At 45.6% G+C, this 9,916-nt stretch overlaps 1 pseudogene; it reads left to right on the top strand.

Annotated features, from left to right (window-relative positions):
* The first annotated feature begins 9,293 nt into the window (after positions 1-9,293).
* Positions 9,294-9,683, top strand: LOC115013901 (perforin-1-like; annotated as a pseudogene).
* The last annotated feature ends 233 nt before the right edge of the window (positions 9,684-9,916 follow it).

Here is a 9,916-nt window from a genome sequence, read left to right on the forward strand (position 1 = left end):
CAGCAATTAATTCAATACCAGGACTCAATATCAATATAACGGAGGACTCCAATGCTAATTGTAGTCCCTCATCTTGTTGATAGTGCTCCAGTCTCACTGCGAGTAACACTCAACTCTGTCACTCTTCTAAAAAATAAGATAATACAAATGAAGAAGAAAGCTTCATGGCTCAATTTACAAATCCACAAACTAAAACAAAAGTCGAGAAATCTTGAAAGGAAATAGCGTTCCTCTAAACTCGAAGAATCTTGTGTAGTCTGGTCAGATAATCTTAAAACGTAAAATAAGACTTTCTGTAATGCCAAAGCAGCTTATTACTCATCATTAATAGAAGAAAAATAACAACAACCCCAGGTTTCTTTTCAGCACTGATCTTTTCTTTTCTTTTCTTTGATTTCTTTTGATCGGATGTTTTCAGCACTGATTCTTTTCAGCCTATCAGCCAGGCTGACAGATAGCCACAGCTCTACTGAGCCTTCTCAGCCTATATCGCTCAGTAGTGACGACTTCATGAGCTTTTTTAAAATGGCCATTTATGTGTCATTTGTAGATACAATTAATATTAGGTCAATATTAAATTAAAAACTTAACAGGTTTGAATATCCAAAAATCAGGCCCAGGGACAAGTGATATACAGCAAGAACAACACATAAAAGACACATTTTTATGAAATAAAAATAATGACTTAATATGATTTAATTTTTGTATGTTCCTTTTGGTGTTAAGTGAGTGTCACAAAAATAGAAAATAGGAAATGTGTTTTTGTTTTTCTTATTTCTGCCAGGGACACAAAAATGACGATAGTTGAAGAATGACCCATAAACAGAATATATTAGAACATGAATCCTTCTCCAATCCTCATCAAATTCACAGCGCCAGGTCCTAGTCTATATTTGATACTCCCGTTTACATTTCAGCCCCTTAGCAATAAGCATTGTTGAAATATGAACATATATAACATTGTCCGATTCCAGTCCCTGATAGCTAGGCAAAAGGGGACTGGAATTGGACAGGGTTATAATATATTAATTCATGCCCCAAAATAAGCTCTGATAAGGGGCAATACTGTGTTTAATTCATGCCCCATATCCAGCTCCGGAAGGGAAGCATGGAGAAGAAATGGATAATACTGTCTTTAATTCATACAATTTAGATATTTTTGGCATGAAGCCAAAAACAGAAACGTCAAAACTGTCAATAATGCAACAATCTTCTTCAAATTCACTCTGTTGGATACTCGCGTTTCAGCCACCTAGCATTAAGCATTGTTGAGAAAAAAGTAATAAGAGGAAGTGTCATATCATATCTTTATGTTATAAACATAACATATTTAACAACACATCCTTCTCCAATCCTCTTCAAATTCACAGCGCCAGGTCCTATTATATGTTGGATACTCCTTTTCAAATTTTAGCCTTAGTACTTAGCGTTATGGAAATATTTATCATAAACAGGCAATACTGTCCAATGGCAGGAAGTGCTCCACCCAGTGGATTCAGACAGAATTGCCCAGAAATTGCCAAAACTGTAAAAAATTATATCTCAGCAGGGGAAAACATCACAGTTCCACTTTTTAAACCATGGCATCGGGCAAAAATCTAGTTTTCCTGGAACCCCCTCACCTATTTTTAAGACCCTCGGAATGCCCTTGTAAGGCTTCTACGGGTCATTGACACATCAGCCCCAGTGTCCACTAGGTAAGAGGTTCCTTCCACATCGGTGTAGATTTCGTCCCCCTTCCAGGGTGACCCGCACCTTCTGTCGTACAGAAATTCTCATCTCTGTCCTCCGGGCCAGAGATGAAGGATTGGATCTCCTCCACAGACATTTCTTTAATTTACTTAAACTGTTGAAATTCTAGTCTAACTCAGACTTTTAGCGTAATAATTTGTCAAAAAAGAAGATCACTGGAGAAGTTCAAAGTTAGATACAAGTGGAGTTTATTACATAACAAACTCTGAGTACCCAGCCAGCTGCGCACTGACCAAGTACTGATCTGGCTCCCCTCTATATACCTTAGTTCCCATGGTGAAACCAAGATGAGGCTAAAAAGGTTGTTTCATGTGCCCTGAATCCAGGCCTCTTGCTGGTAAATCAACCTGACATGTTCTGCCCTACACCCTTTGACTCAGCACCTGGAATTTGCCTGACGTCCTTTAAGAGTGTGTCTCTGGGTCTTTTTCCCATTTGAAGCTCTAGTCCTGTCTTTCTAGCAGGCGCCTGGCCTTCCTTATCTCATCCTTGATATACTATGGGTCCCATAAATCTACTTTCTTTATGAGCTTGAATTGTGAGACTCACTCTTCACTCTCACCCCACTAATGCTGTTATTCAGGCCTTCTCCCAGATGTTTACAGAGGCTGTATTCTCACACTTAAATTGATTATAATTGAATATTACACATTGATAGATATATTCAAAATACAAACCATATACTTAGTAAAACCTACTACAATTATGTACTAATAAAACCTATTACAGAACACACTCTACTAAACCTCATAATAAAACATATACTAATAAAATCTGCCACAACACTTCAACACCATTATTTATTTGGTCCTCCAGTCGCTGCATTCCCATGGGTGAGTTGGAGGGCCACTTTTTGCTCTGCTGTCAGTTTGTTGTATTTCGTTTTCTTCATTGGCCCAGGTCTGGGTGCTGGTACTGGTCTGGGTGCTGGCCCTTGTCTTTGTGGTGGAGGTCTTTCTTGCTTAGGTGAGGGTCTTTTTTTGTAAGGTCATGTTCTTCCACTAGGCTTGTGGTACTGGGGTTGGGGAGGCGGCCTGCTGTTCACTTTCTCTGTCGCTTTAGATAGAGGTTGAGACCCTTTCTTCCTTTTCTCCTCGAGATGTCGGTTCTCCAGGTCATATGCAATTACTACTTGGTCCATTTCTTTTGCCGATACTCCTTTTGTCGCCATCCTCATGAAGGACATTCCTCCTCTTCTGCCATTGGTCACTATTTTTAGTGTCTTCATGTACCTATCTGTGGGCATTTTCTTCTGTACCTTGTACCATATTTGGCCCAGAGTTTTCCCTTGCTGCAGACCGGCTCTCCACTTGGCGATGTATGTGTCTTTATCTTGGTAATCTTCCAGCATTATCCGTTGTTAGGTACGGTATGATTCCGTACAGGCTTTCAAGGTGGATGAGGTGGGCATCGTTAGTATGTTAGCCCACTCACCCTTCGTGGCTTTCACCTCCAGGGTCACCATTTTATCCAGGCCATCCTTCCATTCTTCGGGGATATTATATGTTTGGCAAACCTACAAGCCTCTCTTTGGACTTTATCCTTGATGGGTCCAAATGATGTCTCTTGCCATCCGTTTGGTGACTTTGCGTACACAGTAAACGTTCACTTGCTTCTTTGTGTCTCAACTCTCAAGTTCCTTGGTGTTATTCCTTCTTGTTCGGTTGCTGATTAAAGGCTGGCCTCTTCTCCAAACTGTCGGAGACCACATCGTCGTCACCTGGGTGCTGGTGCCTCTTCACCAGGTAGGTCGATGGGCCAGGTGGCTCCTACTCCCCCCTCGCTTCATCCCCTCTCTCCCTTATGTTGGGGGTGGTTGGTGTTGATTGTGTCGGTTGACGTCCCTCAGGTCCAGTTTGTGGTGTTGAGACTGGTGTTCTCTTTGGAGTTATTGAAGACTTGTGTATATCTCTTTCTTCCGGCTCCCTTTTGGACGGTTCTGGTGTCAAGACCTTTCTGGGGGAAAAATTTGCATCTCGCTACTCAATCTCTTGCCTCAATAGCTAGGATTTTGGCTTGCTTCCTTCACTCCTTTTCTCTCTATCTGTTGAGAGTACTCGTCATTGTTCGGGCTAGCGGTGTTACAGAATTCGTTATCATTCCTGGGAGGCCGCTGAACATAAGGGAGGGGCTGTGTATACCTTTGCCCTCAATTTCTTATTTCGCCGGTTCATTGTTACAGTCTGACATTTGCCTGAGCTGATTCTCTACATCTTGGTCTGTCGCCGCTTGGTGGGGGTGCAAGCTCCCAATGGTGCGCAGCATCTCCATCAGGGGTTTGTGTTCCTTATAGCGGCTGACTGCCCTGGCTCTTCCATCTACCAGCACAAAGTCTACATCTGATTCTTTAGCCATCATCTTTACAATGCCATCATATTTAGTAGAGGAGCTTAATAGGGTGTTTATTTTCCCGCTGTTGCCCCATCCCTCTAGGAGCTGGATCCACCATCTCAACCATTCTCCTAATTCTCTTCTTCCTGTACCCACCTCGGGAGACCTTATCACCAACATCATTCACAAATCTGGTTACACACATAAATTGAGATACAGTAACACAACTTTTCACATACATTTGCATATTCTGCTACAAAAATGGCCCCATATACTTAATGATGGCCATGCCAATAAAGCATATTTGAATTATGTGGTTATAGTCTTTTCCAGAAAGTTACTCTATTTCTGTCATATTGCGTAACGCTGAGAGTGCAGCAGGCTGTGCTTTGATAAGTGGTATCAAATAAATCATTAATTGATATTTAAATAAGTAGTCCATCCATCCATCGTCTACCGCTTATCCGGGATCGGGTCGCGGGGACAGCAGCTCCAGTAAGGAACCCCAATCTTCCCTTCTCCAGGCCACATCCACCTGAGGCGTTCCAAGGCCAGTGAGGAGATATAATCTCTCCACCGAGTCCTGGGTCTTCCCCGGGGTCTCCTCCCAGCTGGACGTGCCTGGAACACCTCCCTAGGGAGGCGCCCAGGTGGCATCCTTACTAGATGCCCGAACCACCTCAACTGGCTCCTTTCAACGTAATGGAGCAGCGGCTCTACTCCGAGTCTCTCACGGATGGCTGAGCTTCTCACCCTATCCCTAAGGGAGATGCCAGCCACCCGCCTGAGAAAACCCATTTCGGCCGCTTGTACCCGTGATCTCGTTCTTTCGGTCATGACCCAGCCTTCATGACCATAGGTGAGGGTAGGAACGAAGATCGACCGGTATATTGAGAGCTTTGCCTTCTGGCTCAGCTCTCTTTTCGTCACAACGGTGCGGTAAAGTGACTGTAATACCGCCCCCGCTGCTCCGATTCTCCGGCCAATCTCTCGCTCCATTGTCCCCTCACTCGCGAACAAGACCCCGAGGTACTTGAACTCCTTCACTTGGGGTAATGGTTCATTCCCTACCCGGAGTAGGCAATCCACCGGTTTCCTGCTGAGAGCCATGGCCTCAGATTTGGAGGTGCTGATCCTCATCCCAACCGCTGCACACTCGGCTGCGAACCGATCCAGTGACTGTTGAAGGTCACAGACTGATGATGCCATAAGGACCACATCATCTGCAAAGAGCAGCGATGAGATCCTCAGGTCACCGAACTGCAACCCCTCTCCTCCACGACTACGCCTCGATATCCTATCCATGAAAATCACGAACAGGATTGGTGATAAAGCGCAGCCCTGTCGGAGGCCAACATTCACGGGAAACGAGTCCGACTTACTGCCGAGTATCCGGACACAACTCTCGCTTTGGGCGTACAGGGATTGGATGGCCCTCAAAAGTGACCCCCTCACCCCATACTCCCGCAGCACCTCCCACAGTATCACCCGGGGGACCCGGTCATACGCCTTCTCCAGATCCACAAAACACATGTAGACCGGATGGGCGTACTCCCAGGCCCCCTCCAGGATCCTTGCAAGAGTAAAGAGTTGGTCTGTTGTTCCACGACCAGGACGGAATCCGCATTGTTCCTCTTCAATCAGAGGTTCGACTACCGGCTGAACCCTCCTTTCCAGTACCTTGGAGTAGACTTTACCAGGGAGGCTGAGAAGTGTGATACCCCTGTAGTTGGCACACACTCTCTGGTTCCCCTTTTTAAATAGGGGAACCACCACCCCGGTCTGCCAACCCCTAGACTAGTCCCAGACTTCCACGCAATGTTGACGAGGCGTGTCAACCAAGACAGCCCCTCAACACCCAAAGCCTTCAGCATTTCTGGACGGATCTCATCAACCCCTGCGGCTTTTCCACTGTGGAGTTGTTTGACTACCTCAGTGACTTCCATCAGGGAAATTGACGATGATCCCCCATCAGCTTCCAGCTCTGCCTCAACCATAGAGGGCGTGTTAGTCGGATTTAGGAGTTCCTCAAAGTGCTCCTTCCAGCGGCCGATAACCTTCTCAGTTGAAGTCAGCAGGGTCCCACCCTTGCTGTACACAGCTTGGATGGTTCCTCACTTCCCCCTCCTGAGGTGCCGGATGGTTTTCCAGAAGCACCTTGGTGCCGACCGAAAGTCCTTCTCCATAGCTTCTCCGAACTTCTCCCACACCCGCTGCTTTGCCTCTGACACGGCAGAAGCTGCCGCCCTCCTAGTCCTTCGATACCCTGCAACTGTTTCCGGAGTCCTCCCGGATAACATAACCCGGAAGGACTCCTTCTTCAGTCGGACGGCTTCCCTGACCACCGGGGTCCACCACGGTGTTCGAGGGTTACCGCCCCTTGAGGCACCTAAGACCTTGAGACCACAGCTCATCACCGCAGCTTCAGCAATAGAGGTTTTGAACATCCCCATTCAGGTTCAATGCCCCCAATCTCCACAGGGATAGCTGAAAAGCTCCGCCGGAGGTGTGAGTTAAAGATCCCCAGGACAGGGGCTTCCTCCAGACATTCCCAGTTTACCCGCACTACCCGTTTGGGTTTACCAGGTCTGTCCAGAGTCTTCCCCCACCCCTTGATCCAACTCACCACCAGATGGTGATCAGTCGACAGCTCCGCCCCTCTCTTCACCCGAGTGTCCAAAACATGCGGCCTCAGATCAGATGATACGATTACAAAATCGATCATTGACCTTTGGCCTAGGGTGCTCTGGTACCACGTGCACTTATGAGCATCCTTATGTTCGAACATGGTGTTTGTTATGGCCATTCCATGACTAGCACAGAAGTCCAACAACAAACGACCGTTCGGGTTTAGATCAGGGAGGCCCTTCCTCCCAATCACGCCTCTCCAGGTGTCTCCATCGTTTCCCACGTGTGCGTTGAAGTCTCCCAGCAAGACTACGGAGTCCCCTACTGGAGCCCCCTGCAGGGCTCCATTCAGGGTCTCAAAGAAGGCCGAATACTCAGAACTGCGGTTTGGGGCATAGGCACAAACAACAGTCAGAGTTTTCTCCCTCATAACCCGAAGGCGTAGGGAGGCGACCCTCTTGTCCACCGGTATAAACTCCAACGTAGCGGCGCTCAGCCGGGGGCTAGTGAGTATACACCTTGGGCAACTCCGGAGAAGAATAGAGTCCAACCCCTATCCAGGAGTACGGTTCCAGAGCCAAGACTGTGCGTGGAGGTAAGCCCCACCAGATCCAACTGGTAGCGATCCACCTCCCGCACTAGTTCCGGCTCCTTCCCCCACAGAGAGGTGACGTTCCACGTCCCCAGAGCCAGCCTCTGCTGCCCGGGTCTGGTCCGTCGAGGTCCCTGACCATCACTGCCACCCGTGTGACAGCGCACCCGACCCCAGCGGTTTTTCCCATGAGTGGTGGGCCCACAGGATGGATGGATGCGAGGCACCACGTAGCTTCTTTGGGCTGTGCCCGACCGGGTTCCGTGGCAAACCCGGCCATCCAGGCGCTCGCTGTAGGGCCCTCCCTCTGGGCCTGGCTCCAGACGGGGGCCCCGGGCTTCCTCCGGGCAGGGTCTCTCCTTTCCTTTCCCTTTCTTTCATGAAGTCGTTTTTGAACCATTCTTAGTCTGGCCCCTCACCTGAGACCAATTTGCCTTGGGAGACCCTACCAGGAGCACTAGGCTCCAGACAACACAGCTCTCAGGTTCATAGGGACACACAAACCTCTCCACCACGATAAGGTGATGGTTCCCAGAGAGGTAAATAAGTAGTAAAAAGGATAATTACCTGATTCCTGTTGTCAATAAACTGAAAACTATATAAAGGGATGAATAAAAAGACACAACAAATAAAGTCAATGTAATAAACCAATCCAAACATCATTAAATCATTATTTTTAATGACAAAATAAAATAATCATTTCAAATATGTTTATAAGATAGAATGTGTAAATCAGTTGGCAAGCAAGTTCAGGTGATAGCTGGGGTGAGCTTTTGTTTATTCCATAAAGGATTTACCATAGATCACAACCAGTCCACACTTTGAAAATAAATCCCTTTTTAATACAACAGACTGCAGAATTAATCTATGAATTGAACTATCTCCATGTTATACATTGATACTTATTGTATACATTACACATAATAAGCACTTTTATCCACTTCAATGGATGCATTTGCATAAACTAATAGTAAAGAAATCAACGGTTGAAGTCACTCATACTATAAGTGTTAAATGTCTGAATAATGATAATGTGGGGAGAACTTGAAAAGGAAAAACTGTTTAAACAAATCCAGCTGTTATGGCACTAAATCTTCCCACTCAACTTCAGTGAGGGTGATGCAATATCACAACGTCTCACAACACCTTTACTATCAAAAGAGCCATTTTGCCCCCTCTTCCACGAAATAAGATTTGTCTGGAGCCGCAAAACATATTTGATAACACAGCTTATAAGTATTATATGCTGTCGGAGCTCCGTGTGAGGGGGGGTTGGGGGGATGTGCTGTCGCGGACCACTAAGTGCCATGCATTGATTTAATGACCAATACAATATTTTCACAACATATCACCACTCTAGCCGTCGTTATATAATAAACTAGCATCGTCCCTCTGCTTTTTATTATCTATTTTTGCTATCTAAATTTTTGACATTTTATTTTCACCAACCAGAGGATGCTTGTTCTAATACTCATGCATGAATTTGTTGCCTCCTGCATATATTAACAGACAACATAATTTGCACATAAAGTTTATCCTTTAAGATACAGATCTGTATACACTTCTCTTTATTTAAGATACAAAGCAATAACATGTCTTTATTAAGACAATGAGCAGTTAATAGAAATGTTATCAGGATAAGCTGTGGGTGGCTTCATCAGGCTTGCTATGCTAGTCAGTGAGCATATACATCTCACTGATGGAAAGCCAGAAAGAGGGTATTCAAAAGAGGACAAATGGAGATCAATCAATCATGCAAGACTAGATTCTGGCTGGCAAGGAAATTATGGAAACTTCCTCCTCACTTGTGGTTTTGTTTGCAGAGATGTTTATGATGTTATGTTTGATAAGGACATAAATGCCAAGTGAACACTAAATTAAATGTGACACAAAAAACGTATTTAGTGAAAAATCATATGTGAGAAAATATTTCAAAATGCTATGTAAAATCTGAATGTGTTGTTCTCCATCCATAGCATCCTGTGAAGTCATGGCCTTCAGTCTTCCTCTACTCCTGCTGGTCTTGTGCAGTCTGAATGTGGCTCAGGCGCAGCTGAAGCTGTTTAGCCTCCAAGCCACCGATCTTCCCTCTGACTTGTTGGGAAAAACCGACGGCTACATCAAGGTATTCTGTGCATCAACCACTCTGGGTACGATATCTATCCGTAACGACAATACCAACCCCTGGTGGGAGGAGGAGTTCACCTACTTCAAGGCCCATTAGAACGACATACTGAGGCTTGAGGTTTACGACAGTGATGTCGTCTTTGATGACTTGCTGGGAGTCTGCCAGCGGCAAATCAAGCTGGGAACCCATGAGCATGACCTCATCTTCCTGGATAAAGGTGGCACTCTCAAGTATACCTACACCCTCGGCTGAGACAGTCATTAGGCATGTATAGATGTATCTGACCATAAGCCTTTACATACAGCTTTCAATTCTCTCAGACTGGCTCTGAGGAAGGTTTTCTTCCTAATAGAATAGCTGTGAGTTAGGTTCTCTGCCCCAAATGTATGATTCGTATGAATAAACTATAATGCAGGATAATTCAATAATCAATAAACCTTGTTCTGGTGACTTTGTCACACTTTATCTATTGCTATTTTCTTTAT

Source organism: Cottoperca gobio, chromosome 9 (assembly GCF_900634415.1).
Source record: "Cottoperca gobio chromosome 9, fCotGob3.1, whole genome shotgun sequence".
In the NCBI taxonomy this organism is placed as follows: domain Eukaryota; kingdom Metazoa; phylum Chordata; class Actinopteri; order Perciformes; family Bovichtidae; genus Cottoperca; species Cottoperca gobio.